We start from the raw sequence: 13,667 nt of genomic DNA, 5'->3' as shown, positions 1-13,667 counted from the left end.
CCCGCGCGTCCCCTTCCCCGTCGCCGAGAGCCGTACGCCGGCGTGTGGACCTGCTCGCCGGAGTTCGTCCGGGGCTCGGTAGGGGTGCTCGGCCCTTGAGGTCCTGCCCCGGACAGGGGCGCGGCGAGGGTCCCCTGGCCGCGTCGGCTCTCACGTCGACCCACTCTCTCGCGTGGGATGGCGGCGCGGAAGGCCTCGGCCCGGCATCTCGGAGGGGGGTCGCCCGGGCGGGCAAGCCGGCCAGCCTGCTGGCCCCGCGGCCTGCGCAGGCGGGGTGGGGGGGACTCTTGCTCTCGGTGGCTCTGCCCCAGGAGGGTGCGGGGTGGCGGCAGAGGGGAGGCCGCCGCGGGTGCTTCGAGTTTGAGAAATACTCACTTGGTCAGAGACCGCACACCGCTCGTTCCCTTATATGCAAAAAAGGTGTTCGTCCTGACGTTTTGCGAGGCCTTATTTTACCGTCGTCGGCGCTATCAGGGGAAACACGCCCGCTCCTTCCGTCTCCCTGGAACCGCGCCTCGGCCCCGAGGGCCCAGGTTCAACCTCATACCGGTTCTCACGACATGCATCGACACTCGGTGCAACTCCAGCAGCCGCAGCTCCCGCCGGCCCGGCCAGCCAGGTACGCACCCCTGGTCGGCGCTTGGAGCGTTTGCACTTTGTCGTTTTTTTCTCCAAGACTCCTATCTGCCAACTGCTGTGGACTTCAGCGGTGGCTGCCGCGGGCTATGCGCGGCCTCCTGGGGGTCCCGCCTGCCCGCGCAGGCAGCTAGGACGGGGTTATCAGCAAAGCCTGTGAGGCGCTCTCATGGGGAGGGGGGGCTCCGCAGCCCCCCAAGGTGGCTTCGTACACCTCTTGAACGTTGCGGCCCGGCCGCTCGGAGAGAGCGGTGTCTACCCGGGCAGACAGCCTGTCGGCCCCGCGGCCTGGGCAGGCGGAGCAGGTACTCTTGCGCTCGGGGGCTCTGCACGGCCCGGAGAGTTGTGTGCGGGGCGCCGTCGCCTCGCTGGAACCAGGGGCGTCGTGACGTTCGCGCGCGCCTAGCCGCCGCCAGAACAGGCCAGAAAGGTTGAGCTGCATACGGATCTAAGCCGTTGCCCAAACTAACTCTGGCCCGTGTGACACAGCCGCGCGCGCGCTTTCCTACGACACTCGACCGCCGGGCTCCCTCGGCCTGGGAGGCACTCTCGGGGCGGGGGGCACCGCAGCCCCCCAAGGTGGCTTCGTACACCTCTTGAACGTGGCGCCCGGCCGCTCGGAGAGCGGGGTCTACCCGGGCAGACAGCCTGTTGGCCCCGCGGCCTGGACAGGCGGAGCGGGGACACTTGCGCTCGGGGGCTCTGCTCCAAGGAGCGAGAGCGGCCACTCTGCTCGGCCCGGAGAGTGGGGTGCGGGGCGCCGTCGCATCGCTGGAGCCAGGGGCGTCGTGCCGTGCGCGCACGCCTAGCCGCCGCCAGAACAGGCCGGAAAGGTTGAGCTGCATACGGATCTAAGCCGTTGCCCAAACTAACTCTGGCCCGTGTGACCGACACAGCCGCGCACGCGCTTTCCTACGACACTCGACCGCCGGGCTCCCTCGGCCTGGGAGGCACTCTCGGGGCGGGGGGCACCGCAGCCCCCCAAGGTGGCTTCCGTACACCTCTTGAACGTGGCGCCCGGCCGCTCGGAGAGCGGGGTCTACCCGGGCAGACAGCCTGTCGGCCCCGCGGCCTGGACAGGCGGAGCGGGGACTCTTGCGCTCGGGGGCTCTGCTCCAAGGAGCGAGAGCGGCCGCTCTGCACGGCCCGGAGAGCGGGGTGCGGGGCGCCGTCGCCTCGCTGGAACCAGGGGCGTCGTGACGTTCGCGCGCGCCTAGCCGCCGCCAGAACAGGCCGGAAAGGTTGAGCTGCATACGGATCTAAGCCGTTGCCCAAACTAACTCTGGCCCGTGTGACCGACACAGCCGCGCACGCGCTTTCCTACGACACTCGACCGCCAGGCTCCCCTCGGCCTGGGAGGCACTCTCGGGGCGGGGGGCACCGCAGCCCCCCAAGGTGGCTTCGTACACCTCTTGAACGTGGCGCCCGGCCGCTCGGAGAGCGGGGTCTACCCGGGCAGACAGCCTGTCGGCCCCGCGGCCTGGACAGGCGGAGCGGGGACACTTGCACTCGGGGGCTCTGCTCCAAGGAGCGAGAGCGGCCACTCTGCTCGGCCCGGAGAGTGGGGTGCGGGGCGCCGTCGCATCGCTGGAGCCAGGGGCGTCGTGCCGTGCGCGCACGCCTAGCCGCCGCCAGAACAGGCCGGAAAGGATGAGCTTCATACGGATCTAAGCCGTTGCCCAAACTACCTCTGGCCCCTGTGACCGACACAGCCGTGGCACGCGCTTTCCTACGACACTCGACCGCCGGGCTCCCTCGGCCTGGGAGGCACTCTCGGGGAGGGGGGCACCGCAGCCCCCCCAAGGTGGCTTCCGTACACCTCTTGAACGTTGGGGCCCGGCCGCTCGGAGAGCGGGGTCTACCCGGGCAGACAGCCCGTCGGCCCCGCGGCCTGGACAGGCGGAGCGGGGACAAGCCAAGGCTACCGGCGGGCGGGATCGACCGGGTAGCCGCCGTGGGGAACACAACTTGGACGTCTCGCGCCGTCGCGGACCACCGTCCTCCGTCTCTCTCTCCCTCTCTCGGAAGGGAGGCCGCCCGAGGCGCACGGGCCTCGGACGGCCAGGGGTGGAAGGGCTCCACCCCAAGGTGGCTTCCGTACACCTCTTGAACGTTGGGGCCCGGCCGCTCGGTGAGAGCAGGGTCTACCCGGGCAAACAGCCTGTCGGCCCCGCGGCCTGGACAGGCGGAGTGGGGGCAAGCCAAGGCTACCGGCGGGCGGGATCGACCGGGTAGCCGCCGTGGGGAACACAACTTGGACGTCTCGCGCCGTCGCGGACCACCGTCCTCCGTCTCTCTCTCCCTCTCTCGGAAGGGAGGCCGCCCGAGGCGCACGGGCCTCGGACGGCCAGGGGTGGAAGGGCTCCACCCCAAGGTGGCTTCCGTACACCTCTTGAACGTTGGGGCCCGGCCGCTCGGTGAGAGCGGGGTCTACCCGGGCAAACAGCCCGTCGGCCACGCGGCCTGGACAGGCGGAGCGGGGGCAAGCCAAGGCTACCGGCGGGCGGGATCGACCGGGTAGCCGCCGTGGGGAACACAACTTGGACGTCTCGCGCCGTCGCGGACCACCGTCCTCCGTCTCTCTCTCCCTCTCTCGGAAGGGAGGCCGCCCGAGGCGCACGGGCCTCGGACGGCCAGGGGTGGAAGGGCTCCACCCCAAGGTGGCTTCGTACACCTCTTGAACGTGGCCGCCCGGCCGCTCGGTGAGAGCGGGTGCTACCCGGGAAGACAGCCTGTCGGCCCCGCGGCCTGGACAGGCGGAGTGGGGACAAGCCAAGGCTACCGGGCGGGATCGACCGGGTAGCCGCCGTGGGGGAACACAACTTGGACGTCTCGCGCCGTCGCGGACCACCGTCCTCCGTCTCTCTCTCCCTCTCTCGGAAGGGAGGCCGCCCGAGGCGCACGGGCCTCGAACGGCCAGGGGTGGAAGGGATCCACCCCCCCGCGGGAAGGGGACGCGCGGCGGCACCCGGACGCGGGAGCGTTGACCCGGGGGTCTTTACTCCGCCGAGGCGTAGCCCGGAGAAGGAGCGAGACCGGCCGGCGGGGGTGGAACACCCCCTCATGCCTCGCTCCTTCTGGGGATAAAGCGCGTCGTCCGCAGGCCGCCGTCCCCTATCCCCGCCCTGGACCGCCCGCATCGGCCGGAGCCCGAGGGGACAGGCGGGGGTCCTTCGCTTTCGGGAAAACCGTCACCAAACGTGGGGCCCGTGGCCCCGCTCTCGGCCGCCCTGAGGCGGGAGAGCCCGGATCGTTCTCTCTCTCGGCGTCGGCCCCACCGACGCCGTCGCACGGTGGCCTGGGAAAGGGCTGCACCCCCTGCGCCACGCTTCTCCCCCGGAGTACTCCCCCCGCAGGGGGCTCCGCGGGGTGTCCCGACGCGCAGAGTCGCTCGCCTTCTTCCGCGGGGGACGGGAGGGACGCCCACGCGCGTCCCTTCCCCATCCTCGAGAGCCGTACGCGCCGAGGGTGAACCCGCTCGCCGGGGCGCCGGGGAGCAGGGCCCTTGTGGTCCTTCCCCGGACATGGGCGCGGCGAGGGTCCCCCGGCCGCGACGGCTCTCCCGTTGACCCACTCTCTCGCCTTGGGTGGTGGTGATGGAGGCGGCTGCCTACGCCTCAGCCCGGCATCTCGGAGGGGGGTCGCCCGGGCAGCCAGCCAGCCAGCCAGCCTGTTGGCCCCGCGGCCTGCACAGGCGGAGTGGGGACACTTGCGCTCTATGACTCTGCTCCCAGGGAGGTGGCAGAGGGGCGGCCGCGGTGCTTTGACTTTGAGCGGTCCCCACTCCAGCACTCTGAGAAATAGTCACTTTGTCAAAGACCGCACACCGCTCGTTCCCTTATATGCAAAAAAGGTGTTCGTCCTGACGTTTTGCGAGCCCTTATTTTACCGTCGTCGGCGCTATCAGGGGAAACAGGCCCGCTCCTTCCGCCTTCATGGAACCGTAGCTCGGCCCCGAGGGCCCAGGATTACCCTCATACCGGTTCTCACGACATGCGTCGACACTCGGCTCGGCCCCGGCAGCCGCAGCTCCCGCCGGCCCGGCCAGCCGGGTCCGCACCCCTGGCCGGCGCCTGGAGCGTCTGGACTTTGTCGTTTTCTCTCCGAGACTCGTCTCTGCCAACTGCCGTGGACTTCGGCGGGGGCTGCCGCGGGCTGTGCCCGGCCTCTTGGGGGTCCCGCCTGCCCGCGCAGGCAGCTAGGACGGGGTTATCAGCCCTCTCAGGGGGGCCTCCGCAGCCCCCCAAGGTGGCTTCGTACACCTCTTGAACGTTGGGCCCGGCCGCTCGGTGAGAGCGGGGTCTGCCCGGGCAGCCAGCCAGCCTGTCGGCCCCGCGGCCTGGACAGGCGGAGTGGGGACACTCGCGCTCGATGACTCTGCTCCCAGGGAGGTGGCAGAGGGGCGGACGCGGTGCTTTGACTTTGAGCGGTCCCCACTCCCTTCTCAGCACATTGAGAAATAGTCACTTTGTCAAAGACCGCACACCGCTCGTTCCCTTATATGCAAAAAAGGTGTTCGTCCTGACGTTTTGCGAGGCCTTAATTTACCGCCGTCGGCGCTATCAGGGCAAACAGGCCCGCTCCTTCCGCCTTCCCGGAACCGTGGCTCGGCCCCGAACGACCAGGTTTACCCTCATACCGGTTCTCACGACATGCATGGATACTCGGCTCAGCCCCGGCAGCCGCAGCTCCCGCCGGCCCGGCCAGCCGGGTACGCCCCCCTGGCCGGCGCCTGGAGCGTTTGCACTTTGTCATTTTTCCTCAAAGACTCATCTCTGCCAACTGCCGTGGGATTCAGCAGGGGCTGCCACGGCTGTTCCCCGCCTCCTGGGTGTCCTGCCCTGCAACACCGGAGGGTCAGTCGGGGTCTTGAGCAACTACTGGTAGGTGCAGCACCTCGGGGGCCCTCTGCAGCCAGCACACGGCTGCCAACAGCCCGCTCTCCATCACCAGCCAGCCCATCTGCATACATCTGCTGGGGGTGCTTTTTTGACTTCCCCCGTTTTGGCCTATGGGGAAAAGCCAAGGGGGGAAACTCCAGAGTCATGCCGACCTCCTGGAACCCCAGCTCGGCCTGGAGCTACTGGTTTGCCCCCTTCCCGGTTCTCAGGACATGCATCGACACTCGGCTCTTCCCCAGCCGCCGCAGCTCCCCTCGGCCCGGCCAGCCGGGTCCGCCCCCCGGACCGGCGCCTGGAGCGTTTGGACTTTGTCGTTTTTTTCTCAAAGACTCATCTCTGCCAACGACTTCAGCAGGGGCTGCCACCTGCTGTTCCCCGCCAATGGGTGTCCTGACCTGCAACACCGGAGGCTCAGGCGTGGTCTTGAGCAACTGCTGGTAGGTGCACCTCGGGGGCCCTCTGCAGCCAGCACACTGCTGCCAACAGCCCGCTCCCCGTCACCATCCAGCCCCTCTGCATACATCTGCCGGGGGTGCTTTTTTGACTTCCCCCATGTTGGCCTATGGGGAAAAGCCAGGGGGAAAACCTCCAGAGTCAGGCCGACCTCCTGGAACCCCAGCTCGGCCTGGAGCTACTGGTTTGCCCCCTTCCCGGTTCTCAGGACATGCATCGACACTCGGCTCTTCCCCAGCCGCCGCAGCTCCCCTCGGCCCAGCCAGCCGGGTCCACCCCCCTGGCCGGCACGCCTGGAGCGTTTGGACTTTGTCGTTTTTTCTCAAAGACTCATCTCTGCCAGCTGCCAAGGACTTCAGTTGGGGCTGCCACCTGCTGTTCCCCGCCAATGGGTGTCCTGCCCTGCCACACCGGAGGCTCAGGCAGGGTCTTGAGCAACTGCTGGTTGGTGCTCTCAGGGGGCCCCTCCACACCCCCAGGCCCACCTCCAGGGCCTCCCTCCCGGCCCCTGGAGCAGCCAGCGCCCCCTCGCCGTCAACGCTCTCTCCCCGTTGGGACTTTGAAACTTTTCTGACCGTGCAAGCTTCGTCAAACGGCAAGGGGGCAAGCGGCGGGCTCTGCCCGGCCTCCTGGGGTCCTGCCCGGGCACTTCGGAGGCTCAGGCTGGGTGTTGAGTGACTACTGGCAGGTGCACTCAGGGGGCCCTCCGCAGACGCCCAGGCACACCTCCGCAGCCAGCACACTGCTGCCAACAGCCCGCTCCCCGTCACACCCCAGCCGCTCTGCATACATCTGCCGGGGGTGCTTTTTTGACTTCCCCCATTTCGGCCTATGGGGAAAAGCCAGGGGGAAAACCTCCAGAGTCAGGCCGACCTCCTGGAACCCTAGCCCGGCCTGGAGCTACTGGTTTGCCCCCTTCCCGGTTCTCAGGACATGCATCGACACTCGGCTCTTCCCCAGCCGCCGCAGCTCCCCTCGGCCCAGCCAGCCGGGTCCGCCCCCCTGGCCGGCACGCCTGGAGCGTTTGGACTTTGTCATTTTCATGACTTGTCTCCTCAAACTTTGTTCGACTGCAAGGGGGGCTGCCACGGCTGTTCCCCGCCCCCTGGGTGTCCTTCCCTGCAACACCGGAGGCTCAGGCAGGGTCTTGAGCAACTTCTGTTGGGTGCTCTCAGGGGGCCCCTCCACACCCCCAGGCCCACCTCCAGGGCCTCCCTCCCGGCCCCTGGGGCAGCCAGCACCCCCTCGCCGTCAACACTCTCTCCCCGTTGGGACTTTGAAACTTTTTCTGACCGTGCAAGCTTCATCGGACGGCAAGGGGGCAGGCTGCGGTCTGTGCCCGGCCTGCTGGGGTCCTGCCCGGGGACATCGGAGGCTCAGCCTGGGTCTTGAGCCCCTACTGGTAGGTGCGCTTTGGGGGGCCCTCCGCAGCCGCCCCGGGCCACCCCTGCAGCCAGCAAACTGCTGCCAACAGCCCGCCGCTCTCCATCACCAACCAGCCAGCCAGCCCCGTCTGCACACATCTGCGGGGGGGTGCTTTTTTTGAGACATACTGTCACTTTGTCAAAGACCGCACACCGCTCGTTCCCTTATACCCCGACAAGGTGTTCGTGCTGACGTTTTGCGAGGCCTTATTTTACCGCCGTCGGCGCTATCAGGGGAAACAGGCCCGCTCCTTCCGCCTTCGTGGAACCGGGGCTCGGCCCGGAGCGACCAGGATTACCCTCATACCGGTTCTCACGACATGCATTGACACTCGGCTCAGCCCCGGCAGCCGCAGCTCCCGCCGGCCCAGCCAGCCGGGTCCGCCGCCCTGGCCGGCACGCCTGGAGCGTTTGGACTTTGTCGTTTTTTCTCCAAGACTCATCTCTGCCAACGACTATAGCATGGGCTGCCACCTGCTGTTCCCCGCCAATGGGTGTCCTGACCTGCAACACCGGAGGCTCAGGCGGGGTCTTGAGCAACGGCTGATAGGTGCACTCAGGGGGCCCTCTGCAGCCGCCCAGGGCCACCCCTGCAGCCACCACACAGCTGCCAACAGCCCGCTCTCCGTCACCCCCCAGCCCCTCTGCATACATCTGCTGGGGGTGCTTTTTTGACTTCCCCCATTTTGGCCAATGGGAAAATGCCAGGGGGAAAGCCTCCAGAGTCATGCCGACCTCGTGGAACTCCAACCCGGCCTGGAGCTACTGGTTTGTCCCCTTCCCGGTTCTCAGGACCTGCATCGACACTCGGCTCAGCCCCGGCAGCCGCGGCCCCCGCCGGCCCGGCCAGCCGGTTCCGCCACCCTGCCCGGCGCCTGGAGCGTTTGGACTTTGTCATTTTTTCCCCCAAGACTCGCCTCTGCCAACTGCCAAGGACTTCAGCAGGGGCTGCCACGGCTGTTCCCCGCCTCCTGGGGTTCATGCCCGGGCACACCGGAGGCTCAGGCAGGGTCTTGAGCAACTACTGTTGGGTGCTCTCAGGGGGGCCCCTCCACACCCCCAGGCCGACCTCCAGGGGCTGCCCCCGGCCCCTGGAGCAGCCAGCACCCCCTCGCCGTCAACACTCTCTCCCCGTTGGGACTTTGAAACTTTTCTGACCGTGCAAGCTTCATTGGACGGCAAGGGGGTGACCTGCGGGCTCTACCCGGCCTCCTGGGGTCCTGCCCGGGGACATCGGAGGCTCAGCCTGGGTCTTGAGCTACTGCTGGTAGGTGCACTCAGGGGGCCCTCTTCAGCCGCCCAGGGCCACCCCTGCAGCCACCAGACAGCTGCCAACAGCCCGCTCTCTGTCACCCCCCAGCCCCTCTGCATACATCTGCTGGGGGTGCTTTTTTGGCTCCCCCCGTTTTGGCCTATGGGGAAAAGCCAGGGGGAAAACCTCCAGAGTCAGGCCGATCCCCTGGAACTCCAACCCGGCCTGGAGCCACCGGTTTGTCCCCTTCCCGGTTCTCAGGACATGCATTGACACTCGGCTCAGCCCCGGCAGCCGCAGCCCCCGCCGGCCCGGCCACCCGGGTCCGCCACCCTGCCCGGCGCCTGGAGCGTTTGGACTTTGTCGTTTTTTCTCCAAGACTCGCCTCTGGCACATGCCATGGACCTCAGCGGGGGCTGCTCCCCGCCTCCCGGGTGTCCTGCCCGGGCACATCGGAGGCTCAGCCAGGGTCTTGGGCCCCTACTGGTAGGTGCACTTTGGGGGCCCTCCGCAGCCGCCCAGGCCCACCACTGCAGCCACCACACAGCTGCCAACAGCCCGCTCTCCATCACCCACCAGCCCATTGCATACATCTGCTGGGGGTGCTTTTTTGCCTCCCCGCGTTTTGGCCTATGGGGAAAAGCCAGGGGGAAAACCTCCAGAGTCAGGCCGACCTCCTGGAACTCCAACCCGGACTGGAGCCACCGGTCTGTCCCCTTCCCGGTTCTCAGGACATGCATTGACACTCGGCTCAGCCCCAGCCGCCGCAGCCCCCGCCGGCCCGGCCAGCCGGGTCCGCACCCCTGGCCGGCACGCCTGGAGCGTTTGGACTTTGTCATTTTCATGACTTGTCTCCTCAAACTTTGTCCGACTGCAAGGGGGGCTGCCGCAGTCCGTGCCCAGCCTCCAGGGGTTGCCCCTGGAGCAGCCAGTAACCCCCTCGCCGTCAACACTCTCTCCCCGTTGGGACTTTGAAACTTTTCTGACCGTGCAAGCTTCGTCAAACGGCGAGGGGGCAGGCTGCGGTCTGTGCCCGGCCTCCTGGGGTTCTGCCCGGGGACATCGGAGGCTCAGCCAGGGTTTTGAGCCACCGCTGGCAGGTGCACTCAGGGGGCCCTCCGCAGACGCCCATGCACACCTCTTCAGCCAGCACACTGCTGCCAAACACCCGCTCCCCATCACCCCCCAGCCCCTCTGCATACATCTGCTGGGGGTGCTTTTTTGACTTCCCCCATTTTGGCCTATGGGGAAAAGCCAGGGGGAAAACCTCCAGAGTCAGGCCGACCTTCTGGAACTCGAGCTCGGCCTGGAGCCGCCGGTTTGTCCCCTTCCCGGTTCTCAGGACCTGCATTGACACTCGGCTCAGCCCCGGCAGCCGCAGCCCCCGCCGGCCCGGCCAGCCGGGTCCGCCACCCTGCCCGGTGCCTGGAGCGTTTGGACTTTGTCATTTTCATGACTTGTCTCCTCAAACTTTGTTCAACTGCAAGGGGGGCTGCCACGGCTGTTCCCCGCCCCCTGGGTGTCCTTCCCTGCAACACCGGAGGCTCAGGCAGGGTCTTGAGCAACTTCTGTTGGGTGCTCTCAGGGGGCACCTCCACACCCCCAGGGCCTCCCACCCGGCCCCTGGGGCAGCCAGCACCCCCTCGCCATCAACGCTCTCTCACCGTTGGGACTTTGAAACTTTTCTGACCATGCAAGCTTCGTCAAACGGCAAGGGGGCAAGCGGCGGGCTCTGCCCGGCCTCCTGGGGTCCTGCCCGGGGACATCGGAGGCTCAGCCAGGGTGTTGAGCCACTGCTGGCAGGTGCACTCAGGGGGCCCTCCGCAGCCGCCCAGGCACACCTCTGCAGCCAGCACACTGCTGCCAACAGCCCGCTCCCCATCACCCGCCAGCCCCTCTGCATACATCTGCCGGGGGTGCTTTTTTGACTTCCCCCGTTTTGGCCTATGGGGAAAAGCCAGGGGGAAAACCTCCACAGTCAGGCCGACCTCCTGGAACCCTAGCCCGGCCTGGAGCTACTGGTTTGCCCCCTTCCCGGTTCTCAGGACATGCCTTGACACTCGGCTCTTCACCAGCCGCCGCAGCTCCCGCCGGCCCGGCCAGCCGGGTCCTCCCCCCTGGCCGGCGCCTGGAGCGTTTGGACTTTGTCATTTTATTCAAAGACCCATCTCTGCCAACTGCCGTGGGCTTCAGCAGTGGCTGCCGCGGGCTGTGCACGGCCTACTAGGGGGGGGTCCCGCCTGCCCGCGCAGGCAGCTAGGACAGGGCTCTCAGCAAGGGCTTGGAGGCGGTGTCAGGGGGGCCTCCGCAGCCCCCCAAGGTGGCTTCCTACACCTCTCGAACGTTGGGGCCCGGCCGCTCGGAGAGCGGGGTCTGCCCGGGCAGCCAGCCGGCCTGTCGGCCCCACGGCCTGGACAGGCGGAGTGGGGACACTCGCGCTCGATGACTCTGCTCCCAGGGAGGTGGCAGAGGGGCGGCCGCGGTGCTTTGACTTTGAGCGGTCCCCACTCCTCAGCACATTGAGAAATAGTCACTTTGTCAAGGACCGCACACCGCTCGTTCCCTTATATGCAAAAAAGGTGTTCGTCCTGACGTTTTGCGAGGCCTTAATTTACCGCCGTCGGCGCTATCAGGGGAAACGGGCCCGCTCCTTCCGCCCTCCTGGAACCGTGCCTCGGCCCGGAGCGACCAGGATCACCCTCATACCGGTTCTCGTGACATACATCGACACTCGGCTCAGCCCCGGCAGCCGCAGCTCCCACCGGCCCAGCCAGCCGGGTCCGCCACCCTGGCCGGCACGCCTGGAGCGTTTGGACTTTGTCGTTTTTTCAAAGACTCATCTCTGCCAACGACTTCAGCAGGGGCTGCCACCTGCTGTTCCCCGCCAATGGGTGTCCTGCCCTGCAACACCGGAGGCTCAGGCAGGGTCAAGAGCAACTGCTGGTAGGTGCACTCAGGGGGCCCTCTGCAGCCGCCCAGGGCCACCTCTGCAGCCAGCACACTGCTGCCAACAGCCCGCTCCCCGTCACCCCCCCAGGCCCCTCTGCATACATCTGCCGGGGGTGCTTTTTTGACTTCCCCCATTTTGGCCAATGGGAAAATGCCAAGGGGAAAACCTCCAGAGTCAGGCCGACCTCATGGAACTCAAGCCCGGCCTGGAGCCACCGGTCTGTCCCCTTCCCGGTTCTCAGGGATTTTTGGACTTGTGATTTCCGTGATTCGTCTCTTCGAACTTTGTTGGACTACAATGGGGGGCGACCGGCGGTCCGTGCCCAGCCTCCAGGGTGTCCTGCCCTGCAACGCCAGAGGCGCGGGCAGGGTCTTGACCGACTACTGTTGGGTGCTCCTAGGGGGCCCCTCCACACCCCCAGGCCCACCTCCAGGGCCTCCCTCCCGGCCCCTGGAGCAGCCAGCGCCCCCTCGCCGTCAACGCTCTCCCCCCGTTGGGACTTTGAAACTTTTTTCTGACCGTGCAAGCTTCGTCAAACGGCAAGGGGGCAGCCGGCGTTCTGTGCCCGGCCTCCTGGGGTCCTGCCCGGGCACATCGGAGGCTCAGCCTGGGTCTTGAGCCACCACTGGTAGGTGCACTCAGGGGGCCCTCCGCAGACGCCCATGCACACCTCTGCAGCCAGCACACTGCTGCCAAACAGCCCGCTCCCCATGACCCGCCAGACCCTCTGCATACATCTGCTGGGGGTGCTTTTTTGACTTCCCCCGTTTTGGCCTATGGGGAAAAGCCAGGGGGAAAACCTCCAGAGTCAGGCCGACCTCCTGGAACTCCAGCTCGGCCTGGAGCTACTGGTTTGTCCCCTTCCCGGTTCTCAGGACATGCATTGACACTCGGCTCAGCCCCGGCAGCCGCAGCCCCCGCCGGCCCAGCCAGCCGGGTCCGCCCCCCTGGCCGGCGCCTGGAGCGTTTGGACTTTGTCATTTTCATGACTCGTCTCCTCAAACTTTGTCCGACTGCAAGGGGGGCTGCCGCAGTCCGTGCCCAGCCTCCAGGGGTTGTCCCCGGCCCCTGGAGCAGCCAGCACCCCCTCGCCGTCAACGCTCTCTCCCCGTTGGGACTTTGAAACTTTTCTGACCGCGCAAGCTTCGTCAAACGGCAAGGGGGGGCAGCCGGCGTTCTGTGCCCGGCCTCCTGGGGTCCTGCCGGGGCACATCGGAGGCTCAGCCAGGGTGTTGAGCCACCGCTGGCAGGTGCACTCAGGGGGCCCTCCGCAGCCGCCCATGCCCACCCCTGCAGCCAGCACACGGCTGCCAACAGCCCGCTCTCCATCACCCCCCAGCCCCTCTGCATACATCTGCTGGGGGTGCTTTTTTGACTTCCCCCATTGTGGCCAATGGGACAATGCCAAGGGGAAAACCTCCAGAGTCCTGCCGACCTCCTGGAACTCCAACCCGGCCTGGAGCCACCGGTTTGTCCGCTTCCCGGTTCTCAGGACCTGCATCGACACTCGGCTCAACCCCGGCAGCCGCAGCTCCCGCCGGCCCGGCCAGCCAGGTCCGCCCCCCTGGCCGGCACGCCTGGAGCGTTTGGACTTTGTCATTTTTTTCTCCAAGACTCGCCTCTGGCACATGCCGTGGACTTCAGCGGGGGCTGCTCCCCGCCTCCTGGGTGTCCTGCCCGGGGAACTTCGGAGGCTCAGCCTGGGTCTTGGGCCCCTACTTGTAGGTGCACTTTGGGGGCCCTCCGCAGCCGCCCAGGCCCACCCCTGCAGCCGCCACACAGCTGCCAACAGCCCGCTCTCCATCACCCCCCAGCCCATTGCACACATCTGCCGGGGGTGCTTTTTTGACTTCCCCCATTTTGGCCTAAGGGGAAAGGCCGGGGGGAAAACCTCCAGAGTCAGGCCGACCTCCTGGAACTCCAACCCGGCCTGGAGCCACCGGTTTGTCCCCTTCCCGGTTCTCAGGACATGCATTGACACTCGGCTCAACCCTGGCAGCCGCAGCTCCCGCCGGCCCGGCCAGCCGGGTCCGCACCCCTGGCCGGCTCGC

Source organism: Eleutherodactylus coqui, unplaced genomic scaffold (genome assembly GCF_035609145.1).
Source record: "Eleutherodactylus coqui strain aEleCoq1 unplaced genomic scaffold, aEleCoq1.hap1 HAP1_SCAFFOLD_190, whole genome shotgun sequence".
In the NCBI taxonomy this organism is placed as follows: Eukaryota; Metazoa; Chordata; class Amphibia; order Anura; family Eleutherodactylidae; genus Eleutherodactylus; species Eleutherodactylus coqui.
Note: the sequence above shows the minus strand (reverse complement) of the source record.